Consider the following 15125-nt stretch of genomic DNA (forward strand, 5'->3'; position numbering starts at 1 on the left):
TACCTTTGAAAGAATTTATATACACTCCTGATCAAAATGTTAACACTTGTTGAAAAATTGCAATAATTTATTTTGCACTGTTTTGGATCAGTAGTGGTTCTAATTCAGTTTAAAAATGCAAAAAAAAGAAAATGCGAAGATTTGGGCTTTTAAAAGCTGTGGCTTTTAAATAGCCTATTTCAATGTAATGGTTGTTTGCAATAAATTGCTTACTCAAAAATGTTTTTGTCTCACTCCCATTTCATATGTTTTCATTATGAAGCTCTACATAGATCCTCCTTAAGATCCAACAGTGCAAAATGTAAATTCTTGCAATTTTTCAACTGGTTAAAATTGATCAGGAGTGGATTAAAACATGTAATAGCAGTTGCAGTCATGGCATCTGGAGGAGAGTAGGACTAAATAAGGAATATCACTTGACTCTTGTGGAAAATGGCATTTAGGTTCCTTTGGAGTACATCCACATTTGTCTTCACAAAAACATGATTAAATGATCGGCCACTACTGAGGTAATATTCAGCTCTTTCCTCATTGTTTTTTTATTCCGTAGAAATGTGCTGACTTGGCTCGGTGTTGTTTGGCTCAGCTTGTAGTTTTTTGCCATCACAAGAAGGCTTACCTGAAAGCTGATGTTTCAAAGCGGTGAAATTATTCATGGCTGTGGCAGTTAAAGAAGAGACCATAAATTGGTGTACATAAATTGAATTTCCTGTAAGCTCCACATAGTAAAAGGCCCCCATTAGTTTATTTGAACGCTTTTACTGTCAAAGAAACATAACAAAATGTTTTTTATCTAAGAAAGTTAACATGACTCATATCTGAAAGCAAACATTACAGTCAAACAAAGCAGCACGAGTTTTTGTCACTTTGATTACAGATTATTCAAGAATATTTGCCATCTGAACACATGCAAGTCTTGAAAGAGATGGTTGACTTGAGGTGTGACTTGAAGTGTGATTTCGGAGGTCAGCTGTTGTCAATCAGATGTCACCACAGCCTGTTTGCAAGCAGCCATGTGCACTTCTGCCTCAATCTGGAAAGAGGCCATCTCGAGCATGCCAGCTGTACTTCTCAAATAGTGGGGTGCGTTGAGGTGTCAGTGGCGGTATGAGAGACAATGGAGACTTTCAGTATTAGTGGCATTACTCATGCTTGAATGATATACAAGCCTCCAGCTAGGTGGTAGCAGTGCTCAAAGCAATCAACAGGCTAGTAGAAGAAGTACACAAGAATGCTGGTGGACAAAGCAGAACAGAGGAGGAGTCAGACACAAGGAAAACAAGTAACAATACCTGGAATAAAAAGACCAGGAAATATGATGAAGCAAACTCTTGGATTTACTGTGAGTACGGTTAGAAATGAGGAAAGACCGCTGTTAGCCTAAAAACTCTGTCAGCGGACAGCATGAAACCAAACAAATTAAAACGGCATTTGGAGACCTCACACCCACGTTATGTCAACAAGCCGCTGGACTTTTTTCATCAAAAACTCTATATCTCCAATAGGCCTGTCACTTTTGGAGCGCAGCATCAGTAAATGAAATATAATTGTCGGCCTGGCACAAAGTTGCACACCATATCGCAAGGTGCAAAAACCCCCAAAACTCACGATATAGCGAGGGACGACTGTATTTAATTTCAGGAACCACTGGAGCCCTCCAGCATGCTCTGTGGTCTACAGTGCCACTGGGAAATCGTATCAGACTGCATAGGTAGCATGACTGGCTCACATTAGCAACACTTCATTTCGATCTTGATAAGCAGACCACAGAAAATAAAGCAAACCTCAGTTTTTCCTCTGTTTTGGTTATTTGCATACTCTACCCAAAGCCAAAATTCTTGAAATGGATGGCCGCTTGAATTCACCCTCACAGCAGAGAGAGAGTGTGACCCTTCTGAAGATTCAACACATTATTCATTTGGCCCTGGAACATGTAAAGCTGATATATTCACCTATTGAGCTTGCCGACGAAAGAATGCACCGGGACTGCTCTTTCTCAACTCTATTGAGCTTCTGTCGAAGGTTTCAACCATTTCAACCATTTTTTCAAATGTTTTTGGGCAAATGCAATAATGATGTCATCATTTGCCCTTTACATTGACCTACTTGAATAATTGATTATTCGTCTGGAAAAGAAAAAAATAATACACGTTTTGCATTTAAAAATGTAACTCTGTAGCACACGACACATTACTATCCACCAGGAAGTATAGCACCTCAGTGTTTGACCCGTTTAACATGCTCTTCAGACATTCTAAAAAAAAATCACACTGAAAAACATAGACCTGTCCAGAAGCTGAAAGTACACTCAAAGGTCAGTGCCTCCATGGCTGTGTGTCAAAGTTTGAAAACTTTGAATATTCACACTTTTTCTAGTTGGTGGAGCTTGTGCATTTTGTTTGATGAAGACAAAACTTATATATCGAGATATGTAGTACTAAAGAATAGGGATGTTCCGATCGATTGGCCACCAATCAGTATCGGGCGATTTCCGTGGAACAGGATGTGATTGGCATATGCCGATCAATGCCTTTCAATTCCGACCACAAAAACCGATCACCTGTGGCTCGTACCGTTGCAGCATGCAGCCTGTAAAGACCCTTGTGTGCAGTGTAGTGTCCTGCTCTAATATCTTGGGTAGTGTCCCCCTCTACGTTTTCTTCACACTATGCAGACATGCAGCGGCAAACCGAAAAAAAACTTGTCTGCCGTGTGGAACTTGTATGCGATTTGTGAGAATGATGTAAAGTTTGCATCCTGCAACACATGCCACGAAAAACATCTTGTCAGGGTAGCACGTAACAAACATTTGACGGAGTATGGTCAGTGTGAGGCTCACGGTGCAGCATCAGTCAAGCGGCTGTTAACGCAGCCAAAACGCTGGGCAACACTTGCCTGTATGTGCGTGACAATCACAAGGCTAAGCAAATAACCCCAAAAATAATTGAATTCATCAGACTAGATGACCAGCCTTTCTCAGCGACGGAAGACACTGTGTACTGCCGACTCTCTGACTTGGACCCCCGCTATGTGCTGCTTGGAAGTCCTGCCATGAGCTCCATCAGACAATTTACTCTCACATCGAAAGTGAAGGCGTCTCATCCTCTGTAATTTTCACAAGTGATATGTTCTGTTGAAAAAGTTCTTGTCTAAATTAAGGTCATTTCATGGTTCCTTTTTTCAGATCATATAGCCAATAGTGGGGATGCAGCCAGGAAGTATGGGTCCCATGGAAGAAAACAAATCACGTTGGGACCCCCCATTTAATTTTTTAATAATTTCCCATTTATTGGGACCCCTGTTAGTCAGGGGCCTTGGGAATTGTCCTAACTTCCCCCCCCGCCATATGGCATCCCTAGCCAATAGCACACATCATAAATGAATTGAAAATTTACAGTTAATCCACATGATCGGTATTGGCCAATCTCACTCATGGATGATCGGAATGGGCATCATAAAACCCTGATGGGAACATCCCTACTAAAGACTGATCTTGGTCTTGAGAACCCTTTTGTGGTTTCTGAGGCTTGTTAGGAATTGATTGTATTTTTACTTTTAGGGTTATACATAGTGGATTTATTGTCAGTCAAGACCATAAGTACATCGCCTGTGCATTTTAGCAGTTTGTAAAGTATGTAGAGGTATATTCATTGTAATTTGATGAAGTATTGTGACACAGGTAAGCAAATACTTTGTTGCCATTGATGACTCTGACACTACCAGTGCACTGTTCTTTTGGACCATAAACCATGGCAGAGTTCCACATATGCACAACTGCCTTCTGCCTTCTCAGCACCAGTGCAGAGGTTTTATGAGAGTCATACGCTGAACCCTTCCACCGTTTTCAGTGATTACATGGCAATGGTAAATGTGTTGGCTTGCCAACACAGCCTGTTAGTTGTCTTAGTTGCTGAGGCTGATTTACACTATAGTTCAAGGGACGCAATTTCATTTTAATTTTTGCTTTTATGTGAAATACTTTGGATAAGCATCATGGCAGCGTAAGCTGAAAATCTGTGAATGACTGGAGTGTATTCAGACAAATCAGATATATCCTGTCATTGCAACGGACATCATGAAAATGTGCTGATGATGAGACCACATTGTGCAAATTTAGGTCAAAGAATGTTGAAGTATCCCTCAACTTTCCCAGTGAGTGTTTGTTTTTTGATTGGCAGCTACCCATTTCTGTTTATACTTTGTGGCGACTTTGTACTTAGGAAGCAGCAGCCTCAGTGCCAAATTAGCACTCTTGTCATAAAAGTGATCTGTTTCTCCACAAATGCTGAATATTCTAATAGTTAGCTCGACCAAATTTTCTTCCACCTGAAGTTGTATCTTTTTCTGTTCAGTCTGTTGCACATTATACTCCACGTCAGTAATTGTCCAAACAAGGATTTCTGAGTTTTACTGCATAAAAATCATCTATAGCCTTCGTTGAAGCAGATGTACTTTGTTTCTTCTTGAATAAAGGGATGGAATAACTGAATGTATTGATGTTAAATAACAGTGGATGATAAAGAATATACTTTGCTAGAGCGAGCAGCACCGATATTCTCCTGCCAAACCATTCAGTGATGCACAGCACAGGTCAAGGTAAGTGACTGAGCATACAATATGTTTGAGAGGATACATGCTTGGAAGAAACAGAAAGCTGCAGATGGAGGGTTCATTTCCATTTAAAGATGGTGTTAGCCTCCTTTGCCATTGGCTAGAATTTGTGCTCTTTTTCAGGCCTGGGCACTGCTTGATCCCCTTTTCCCCTCATCTAAACCTAGTGTGTCTCCTGTGTGTGGGCAGATGGTCTTTTGATCTTATGTCCTGTGAGATGTCCTCTCTGCTCATCAATTGTTTCTGACTAAACACGTAGCCACACATACACTCTCTCAATTCACCGTTGACACACAGCATCTCTTAACACCTCCCTCTTATGACGAGGCTGCTTTTTACCTTCTTGTCTTTCCAAATGCTTATCCTCTTGCACGGTGTGTTTTTCTATACAATTTTAAAGAACTTAGAGGTAAAAAGGCAAACAAATGTGGTGGAATATTTTCCTGTTCCACACGGCCACTCTGTTCTTACAGAAGTAAAGCGAAAAAATGTTCCATCCAAATTTGACAGTGATTGTCAGCCCGGAACAAGTTCTTCTCCCTCATCATACCATTTTTGTTTGAGTTTTCAAAATAGTTTCAACACGTGAGAATTTGAAGAATAGAGCTCTTATGGTGAAAATTTCGGTAGACATACAGTATTTCATGTTTTGCAGTATTTAGTTAACTAGATTAATAACATTAGTTTGGGCTCATAATCAAACATGCTGTAATGTTGCTTTCTAAATTGACCAAAAGAGGAAAATGAAGGAAGCCATCGTGAAAGAAATGTACTGTAGAACTGGAAGAGTTGGAGAATGAAAGGTTGTTATGCAATAGGCTTGATGAATTCCAAGGGGAACAGCTGGTAATAGGAAATTAATTATTACAATAATGTACTGCTACTACCCTTTAGACCATTCCATTCCCTTCATCTAAATTGTCTGCGGACATTCATTAAACCAGGCAGCAAGAACAAATTGGGAATGTGTGGCACCATAACAATATAGGCTATTGATACACTGCTGCAAGCTGATATCCCACGGATTAAAATGTTATGCCAGAGAAAGACCTTGCTTTTTTATGCCTCCACTAGAAGCAAAGGGTTTTCACTTTCAATTTTCATTCTTGACGTTTTTTTTGTATAATACAGAGGTGCTTTGGTTAGCGTCGTTAATCCGTTCCAGAAGTTCCGACTCAAACCAAAATGGACTCTAACCAAAGCAAATTTTCCCATATAAAATAATCAAAATGCAGTTAATCTGTTCCAGACACCCAAATATTTGCACACAAAACACATTGTATGGACAATAATTATAGTTTTAAATGCAGGAAATGATGCAAAAATAATTACAAATGAATGAATGAATGAATGAACATTTACCATCACTTTTACCTAGTTGTGCAAAGGCGGAGAGGGAGAGGAGATTAATGCTTTGAGGGCAGTTTGTTTTTTTTGACTGTTAATGCACTCATGGGACAGCAGAAGGCTTTTTAACAGTTTTACATTAAAAAAACAATGGCACAAACATGACAAATGGAGAATGGAGAAGTGAAATTTAACATCACTTTTACCTAGTTTTGCAAAAAGGGAGGAGGAGGAAAGATGCTTGGAGGTCAGTCCTTTTTTGTATATGTTACTAACTAGGCTCATGTTGCACAAAAAAGACGCTGTGTATGCCTGTTGTTTTTTTTACATTTTCAAACCAGCTTTTCCTTGCTTTAAATTAATCAGCAGCTTCACTCGTCGCAGGAATTCTGTGTTAGAGCCAGCAGCCTCGCACTGACAACTGGTTAGCTAATGTCGCCTGTTGGTTACCGTAATTTTCGGTGTATAAGGTGTTACTTTCTTCTCAAACTTTGAACCCTGCGGCTTATACACCGGTGCAGCTAATATGTGGTCATGTTCTAATATTGTGACATCTCCTGTACTTCAGAACTACTACTAATCGTTTACATATGTATTCCGGAAAACACTATTACTAAGATGGTCCATCGTAAGCGCAAAAAAAGTTCAGGAAACAACCAAAAAACACAGAGAAGCCACCATTCTCGGTGTTTGCTAACCCTGTCGCTTTAGTTGAGTGGAGTCGGGTATGCATGCACACGCGCCAGTTTATAGTGAGCAACAACAAACACCATTTATACTAAAATCAAATGTAAACCATTTTGGATTATTCAATAAACACCATAAATATACCGCCAACATTGCAAAGCCTGTTATGTTGAAAAAAAAGAGGGGACGTATTGGAATTTGTACAGCGATCGTATTGTGAGACAGACACATTATGATGACTCAGAGGCAGCCACAAAGGTGCCACCGTACCGTGGTTCTCATGAAGTCCAGAGCGATAACGCCAGCAGAAATAGTGTGTAATAGCCAGCAATTCCCCAAGTGACCCTATGTAAAACTTAAGCAATGTGCGTAACGCCACAAGGCGTACTTGTCACATCCGCTCACGTATACGATACATCAGGGGTGTCCAAAGGGTGGCCCGGGGGCCTTTTGCGGCTGTTGGAAAAACCAGCTGTGATTTCACGGGAATAAAGTCAAAATATTAAGAAAAAAGTCAAAATCGAATGAAGAACAAAAGTTGCAATTTGACAAGAATAAAGTCATATTATTATCGAAAAAACATCATTTTTAGTAGCATTTCACCTACAGTATATTACAAAGGTGAAATGCAGTTTTTTCTTGAGCTACATATAGCTTCTTAGCATATCTCTATGTGCTGGTTTACAAAATATCAAAGTGGCCCTTGCATCCTTTCATTTTTCAGTATGCGGCCCTTGCTGGAAAAAGTTTGGATACCCCTGCTATACATCAATAAATAGAAACGCAGATACAATAAAGCATATGAAACAAAACATAAAATGCCGTTTTGTTCTCTTGGAGATGAATAAAGCTGCTAACTTCTTCTTGTTCCTTCTTGTTTAAGGCGGGTCGCAACCAATGTTTAGGTGCATACCGCCACCTACTGTACCGGAATGTAGACGCGTTGGTCACATACGGAGAGACAATGAAATGAATTCAATGCCGCTTTCAAGTTAAAGGCGATGGAACTCTTGCATAGATCCTTACAGCATAGAGCAGATAAAACACTATATTCAACGGGTTTTCGAAAGGCTGGGACTACTGCCAGGAGGACACAGAGAGCACATTGAAAGAGAGAGCGAGACAGACGACGTGTGTAATGAAAGAATTATGACGCTGTTCAGTTCTGACATGGTAGAGGAAGACTTTCGTGGTTTTAGTTCCCAAGAGGACGGCGATTAATGACTTTTCTGGTAGGCGACTGTTATCAATGTTCCATGCACTGTTTAACTAGCCGTGCACTGTTCTACACTGTTTAAATAGCCATGTTGCCCCACTGTTTGGCACGCACTGTTTGGGGAAAAAAAACATTTATTTTATTTAAAGCTTCAAAAAATCTTTCTGCGTAATATATTTCTTTAAACTAGATATCCCATTTTATGATGTAGACACCTTCGGCTTATATTATTATTATTTTTTTTTTTACTTTTGAACTTTTCCTGTTTAGGTGTCATCACAGCCAGTCAAGCACATTAATGGCTTCGTCTTAGTATATAGAGGATATCCCAAGATAATACCGATAATAAAAGATTCTGCCCCAATAAATATGTCACAAGCATTTTAATTTCTTAACCAAATATCACTTCTCCATCCTATAAAACATTTAAAATGTCTTGCCGCTGAGTAAATGGAGGATTTCATGTAGACATAGCGATTATTGCAAAGAAAAGAAACCCTTTGGTGATAGAGTACAGGAAATTAAGCACACGTTCCTCCCAACGATCAGGGTGAATAATTCTATGTAGGAAGACAAGTGTTATATATCTTATCAAAGTCAAGGGGAGTGAGGATTAATCTTTCCTCAAGTAGCATTAGATTACTGATGGTGAGGATGTAAATGAGCTCAGCTAAAGCAGTTCTAATCCTCACCATCTTTTTCCCCCCACTGCCACGGCTTTTTAAAAGAGACAGATCCTTTTTTTGTCTTTAAATCCAGAGCATGCTCTAATGATTTGCTCAGGAGCACATTCAGTGCCAGTTTTATTTCACTAAACCTTGCTGGCAAACTGCACTCCACATCCTGCCATGCATGCCAGTGAAACAACGTACAATATTTCTGAATGACGCGTCATTTAAGGAATTATCCAAATGAACTGTAGAACATTCATGTGATGCTGCTTGCTGGATTATGATTAGCTGCACCAAGGCTGCTTTTCAAAGAACTCTCTAAGAAACATGCCACGCCTGTACAACAATTATTCCCAAGCACCTGCTTTTGTTTTACCACTGCCAATACATTTGATTAATGAGCATGCCTACTGTCACTCTGGTAGGAGAAATACTGTTTTAGTATTCCAGATTATTGATGTTAAACTCTCCTGGTGTCCAGTGGTCCTGCTGTTAACACTGTGGATTTTGCAAGTGATTGTGAAGGATTGTTATTAGGGATGAGCCGGATGCTTGTTTTAGATGAGTATCCGTTACGGATAATGCATTTTTGCTGAGTGCGAGTATGAAACGAGCACAGCTCATCATGATCCGTAATCGTGATGAAGGAAATTCCTCATTGGGTAACTACTTACGTATTCAATCTTCACGCTCTGTGATTGGCCAGTCAAACACAGTGACTGCCCCTCCCTGGACAGACTCCCAGAGAGAGGAGTACTCGGTGCATTTGACAAGACGGAGTTAAAAACGGCTTGTGTCACGTTGGGCACTGCCTCCACTGCGGATACTTTTTTTTTTTTTTTAGGTTTTCCTCAGCTCAGCTCGTATCTAAAGTTACTTGGTAAACTTTTGTTACGTACGCGGTGCATTTGACAAGACAGTTGCGTGGGTCACTGCCGGTGCTTCATTTTTTTTTGTGCTCGCTTCTAATTTGGATGATGATAAAAAAGTCATTTGGAAGACTTTGCTTCTAGTACTGAATGCGGTGCTTTTGAGAAAACTACAGTGAAGAAGGCCGACAGATTATTTCCCTGTTTGCCATCACTGGATGTTTGCATGAATCACCAACTTCACACAGATCATTAAAAATAATAAAGTCTTACAGATCACTTACACACATAAACAGTACACATATAGCTGAAGATTCAAGATTCAAGAGAGTTTTATTGTCATGTGCATGGTAAAACAGCAGTTATACCATGCAATGAAAATCTTATTCTGTTCATTCTCCCAAGAAAAGAAAGAAAACACAAGAAAGAATAAGAACATAAGAAACATAAACATATATACCAATAAATTAAGCAACAACAACAGAAGAGACATTAATACAAGCAAATAATACAAATAAATAAATAAATAAATAAAGTGCTATGAGTGTGTGCGTGTGTTGCGTGCGGCGTGTGCGAGTGCTTCGTTGAGAAGCCTGATGGCCTGTGGGTAAAAGCTGTTTGCCAGCCTTGTGGTCCTGGAATAACTAACAATAAAAATAGCAACTGCTGATAAATCCATGTCAATTTCAGACTTAACCTCCTAAGACCCGAACTCTTGCAATTCATGCATTTTTATTTTCTCTTTGATATTTAGGCTAATTGGGACCTGATGGGTGTAAAAACAAAGAATTATCTTTTTACATGATGTAGTTTCTGAGAAAAATGATGTCCGCATATGAGGACATTCGTTTTAAATTTGAGTGAACACAATAACGTCATAATTGAGTAATGATGTGCAAAACTTTATTTGTTGCCTGAACACAGCAGCATTTTTTCCGAGTGCAAAAACTAAATTCAAAGCAACAACTTGTGCCCCTTTACGCAAGTCATATGAAGTGCTGCTAACAGTTGCAGGAGGACAGATATAAAACAAGTAAACTTTCAAAAATATTTTTCATTGGTACTGTTGAACTATTCATTTCAATTTCTGAACATGGTGTGAAACGTGAAACTTGCACACCAAAAGTGCTCCAACCTTTTTTTCCCTTGGGAAAATGTTCATGCCTATGTATGAAAGGCAGCGTAACAGTTGTGATCTGCCTGTAAGCAGAGGAACACCTTGCACGTAACACACTGCACTCGAGTTTTCCCTGAGCATCCTTTTGCTCTGCATCGTGATGCGTTCTTTGAGTGTACCACTTCTGGCAGATGTGCATTAGCCTTCCTGCGGAATGAGATGTGGGGCACTGCCTGCATTGGACGCTGTTTCCCTTGGACTGAAACTTCTGTGTCATCTTCCTGCTCTGAAAAGTCAGAGTTGTCATTGTCTCTCTGAGCCAAGAAGGTTATGGCCACTTCCATGCAGAACTGAAGGAACTGCATGATGTTCTTCTTTGGTGTGCCATTCAGAGTGAGGTCTTTGCAGTACAGTAGCCAGCTGTTGGCTAAAGCCAGATCGGTAAAGTGCATCAGCATCCGCAGTGTCCATTTTTTTATACGGACACTCATTCGATAGTAGCTCATCATTCTATCTACTGTACAAGGTCAGCTCCACCCATCTTGGAGTTGTATTCACGGATAACACATGGTCGAGAGATGGTCACATACCGTTTCAGTTTCTTGTCCGATCTCTGGCACGTGTCTTCTGGCTCTTGAGCATGTACAGTAGACATCATCAACACTGGTTTATTGTCAAACCACTTGGTACCCTTTGTTGGACTGTTCTTCATGGCTGGGTCCTGGTGTTGTATCTTCAGAGACATTGCCTGAGACATCAGCCTCTTCCTGCGGTGTCTGAGAGCGACGCCTGGGGGTGCGTGATGTGGCAATGTCACGATCTGACCGTTATCCCTCGTATTCCTCGCGCAAACGTTTGCGTCCCCTGATAGGCTGACAGGGCTGTGGCACAGGGTCCTCACACCCACTACTGTCTTCCTCACTGCTGGTGGGAGGAGGTTGATATTCAGCATCTCCCACAGGATCATCGATGACTGATAAATCCTCCACCACCTCGGAGTTGTCTCCACCAATTAACCCCAGCATTTCCATTACTTGTTGCAGAGAATAACACTCTTGGAAAAAAAACAAAACATTTTGTTTCAAACCAAAAACAAATCTACATAGATTTATTTATAAAACATGCCATATTTGTTTGTTCTGTATAAAATGACGTTTTCTAACAAAATCATCCCAAAATACAAATTCTAAACCAACTCCCTGTGTCCACATTTGTGGACATGTGCAACAAAATCAACAAAACTAAGTCCCTCTGTCCACATATGTGTACATCAAGTTTAGCAGCAATTCATGGTAAATCGTCAAATTTTCTTACTTTTGCAAAATTCAACTTCCACAACACACATTGAACACTTCTAAACATATCTGAGCAAGAATCAGCCATGAAATTTGTTTGAATTTTTTACCTGGTCGACTTTTGGATTGGGAGGAGCCATCTGAATGTTTGGGTGGGTTGTCAGCCATCTTGAATTTTACATGTGCTTTGTTACACTCTTCTTCCACCACTAGGTGGCAGTTTAACGTCCTCATAAGTGGATGCCAGGCCGTTGTAGCCCAAAATTTAACATTGTAGTAGCTACGGATACAGATCATTTAGATGGGTGAACAGTTACAGATACAGATAGTGGTGTACTCACTCATCCCTAATTTTTATGATAAAAGATAATCCAGAGAAAGACCTAATTTAGTCATGTCCACACTTCTGCCATTCCACTGTTTAATTTACTTGTGACATTTTTTATCATAAGCCTTTGGAGTTTCCCTACAAGTGCTGGACTGATCGTACTCATCAAACTTTGTTTGAGAGGTGGTCCAATTGCAAGTGAAATCTGATGTGGTTCGGTTCACCTCAGCTGATGTTTGAACACTGGAAAGATCAAAGTCATTTTTAAAAACGTATTTTACTCATTTTAATCGTAAAAGCGAAATTCACTCGGCATGAAAGAGTTGGATGCATTAAACCAAACAAAAACACACACATAAAAGCAGGGAACAAACCCTTCGACATCACTTTCGTTGCTTATTGGTCAGCAGCGGACATAATGACGTAAGCAGGAAGGTTTCCTATCACAGTAGTGGGTATAACATAGACCAAATCTGCTCTGAATTAAATTTGCAACATTACTGTGTGCATGCGTGTTAGCATGTGTGCAGCTTACGTTCCCAGTATGTCTGCAAAGATCAATACAGTTCAATCTCATCGTTAAGATGGAATGCTCTTACTGATGGTCGATGGTGACAGTATGCAGCATAAATACTTTATCAGCTTTCAACCAGGTTACTTCCTGACATTTTTTACGTACCCATGGAGTGATAATCAATTTTGCAAAGGCAGGGTGAATTTCTAAACATGATTTAATTACTTTCACTCTACTACTATATATTGTGTATTATTATAACTTTTATGAGAGTAGTACTCATTTAATTTGTATTTGATATTGAATTGCATTTTGGAAATGAGCAGCGTTTCTTATTTTAATGATCTTCAACTCAACAGAACAATTTTAGTGCTCAATAAGCTTGAGGCATCATATCTTATCTGAATACAATGGAACAATTGAATTTTTCCAATCAGAGAAAAAGTTAATTTGACTTCAAACTGTTGTCATCATAAAGCCATTACAAACCTTCACTAAATATGTTTTTGGTAGAATTACAACATTCAAAACTGTCATACAAGATGGTAGAAAATGAATTAATGAATGAAAATATAGTAAAACGCTGTCTTTCAGCAGGCAACATAAGAACACATCTTTAGCTTAATAGTCATTTAGTAGCTGTGAAAGAGAATATATGCATTTTTTACAATTTATATTATTATTTTATTGTATTACTTTTTGTATAAGCCCACCACAGTCGTCCCTCGATACACTGCGGTTCGAACATCACTCTGCCACGTTTAAAAAATAAAAATGAAGTAATGAATAAATGCTTGTTGTTTCATGGATGACTATGGCCTATAATTAGTCAAAAAATATTAAAAGACAAGGCAGATGTAATATTCTGGTCACTAGGCATCAGTAATTTTGCATTGATGACCCCGATTACGTTACCTTAACACTGCATGGAGTCAGCCATGGCATGTCCGACATGATAGAGTAAAAAAAAAAAAATAAAAAATACTCTTATTCTGTGTGGAAGTGGTACATGTTTGGCTTTCTACTTTGTCCTTCTTCCCACTCCGTTGGAAAAATGTTTTTAAGTTTACAACTAATACATTGGAAGCTAATTAATTATGCTATGAGCAGTGGCTGTCTCTTATGTCACTGCAGTGATCCCGTAGCCTGCACATTATTGTTGCGCAATGTGGTGTAAACAAAGAATAATACTGTAAAGGCAACTACTGTATAGGGGTGTTATTTCATGTCTATGGGGCTCTAATAATGGTAATAAAATGTTTTTAGAAAGTCACAAAGAGGTTTTTTTATGCTCCAACTACGAAAATATTCCTTTTAATATTGAATCCTACTTCGTGGAAATTCACGAACCAGTCCCACTCAAATTCATACAATTTAGACAATTTAGAGTCACCAGTGAACCTAACGTGCATATTTTTGAAATGTAGGAGGAAACCAGAGTACCCGGAGAAGTCCCACACATGGGAGAACATGCAGACTCCACACAGAGATGCCCAATCGGAGATTCAAACCCAGATCTTCCCAATCTCCTGCCCGCAATAGCAATATAGCCAATATGTTTTCAGCTACATTACTCACTTTTTGCTCATTTGCTCTCAGGTCTCACTTCCAAACTTTATTATCCGACGCGTTGTCACCGTTTAACACAAGAATACAGCATTGTAACAACATTTAAAGGTCAGAAAACAGGAAAAGCATAATGGGTCCCCTTTAAGTTCTATTTGTGGTTCTATAGTTGCCGTTACATTGGTACATTTCTGTGGTGGCATAAAACACAAACACAGAGAAAAATCAACTTACTATATTTTGGACATGTTGAATTGTGTAATTGTATACATGGGATGTATTTCAGGATGTATGCATGTATTACATAAACTACACCATTACCATTACCCTTTTGATGCCCAGCGAGCTGACGTCTGGCTTGAGTTTATACACAGTGATGGTTTGAACACCAAGTTTGACTTTTAAAAATGATTACAATCACACAGGAAATATATTTAACACAGTTCTCTCTGGCTCACCTGCCTCCCCTGACTGCACATCACTGATCTGGGGCATATTTTTCCAGTGAATTGTGGTTGAACTCCATGTTGTACTATTTTGAGGCATTTGGCTGTATTCATTCACATTTAAAGCCAAGATGATTTTTAATGAACATAAATATATATATGTACACATTTATATCATATATCACTGACATAAACACAACAGTGTTGGCAGATTATTTAGTGACACAGCTACAACTTTGTAAACTCTGCTTTACCTTACCTTGGAGGATTTAGCTCAGCTGAGTAATAAATCACAAGCCAACTGAATGATTAATAAAACTCTGTCTCAAATTCACACCATATTGCCTGGCTATTGACAAATTAAACTAGTTCAATGTAACTTGCACGAGTACTCATGGAAATACTATTAAAGAATGGATAAAGAATGCATAAATGGTTTATTGTGGAAGTTAAATGTC

The 15125-nt window shown here is 39.2% G+C and overlaps 1 protein-coding gene across 6 annotated transcripts in view; it reads left to right on the forward strand.

Moving 5' to 3' along the window:
- LOC129185423 (CUB and sushi domain-containing protein 3-like) overlaps positions 1-15125 on the forward strand; it is a 307190-nt gene that overhangs the window by 67306 nt on the left and 224759 nt on the right. The gene's annotated exons all lie outside the window — the stretch shown is intronic.

Source organism: Dunckerocampus dactyliophorus, chromosome 7 (assembly GCF_027744805.1).
Source record: "Dunckerocampus dactyliophorus isolate RoL2022-P2 chromosome 7, RoL_Ddac_1.1, whole genome shotgun sequence".
NCBI classification, from domain to species: Eukaryota; Metazoa; Chordata; class Actinopteri; order Syngnathiformes; family Syngnathidae; genus Dunckerocampus; species Dunckerocampus dactyliophorus.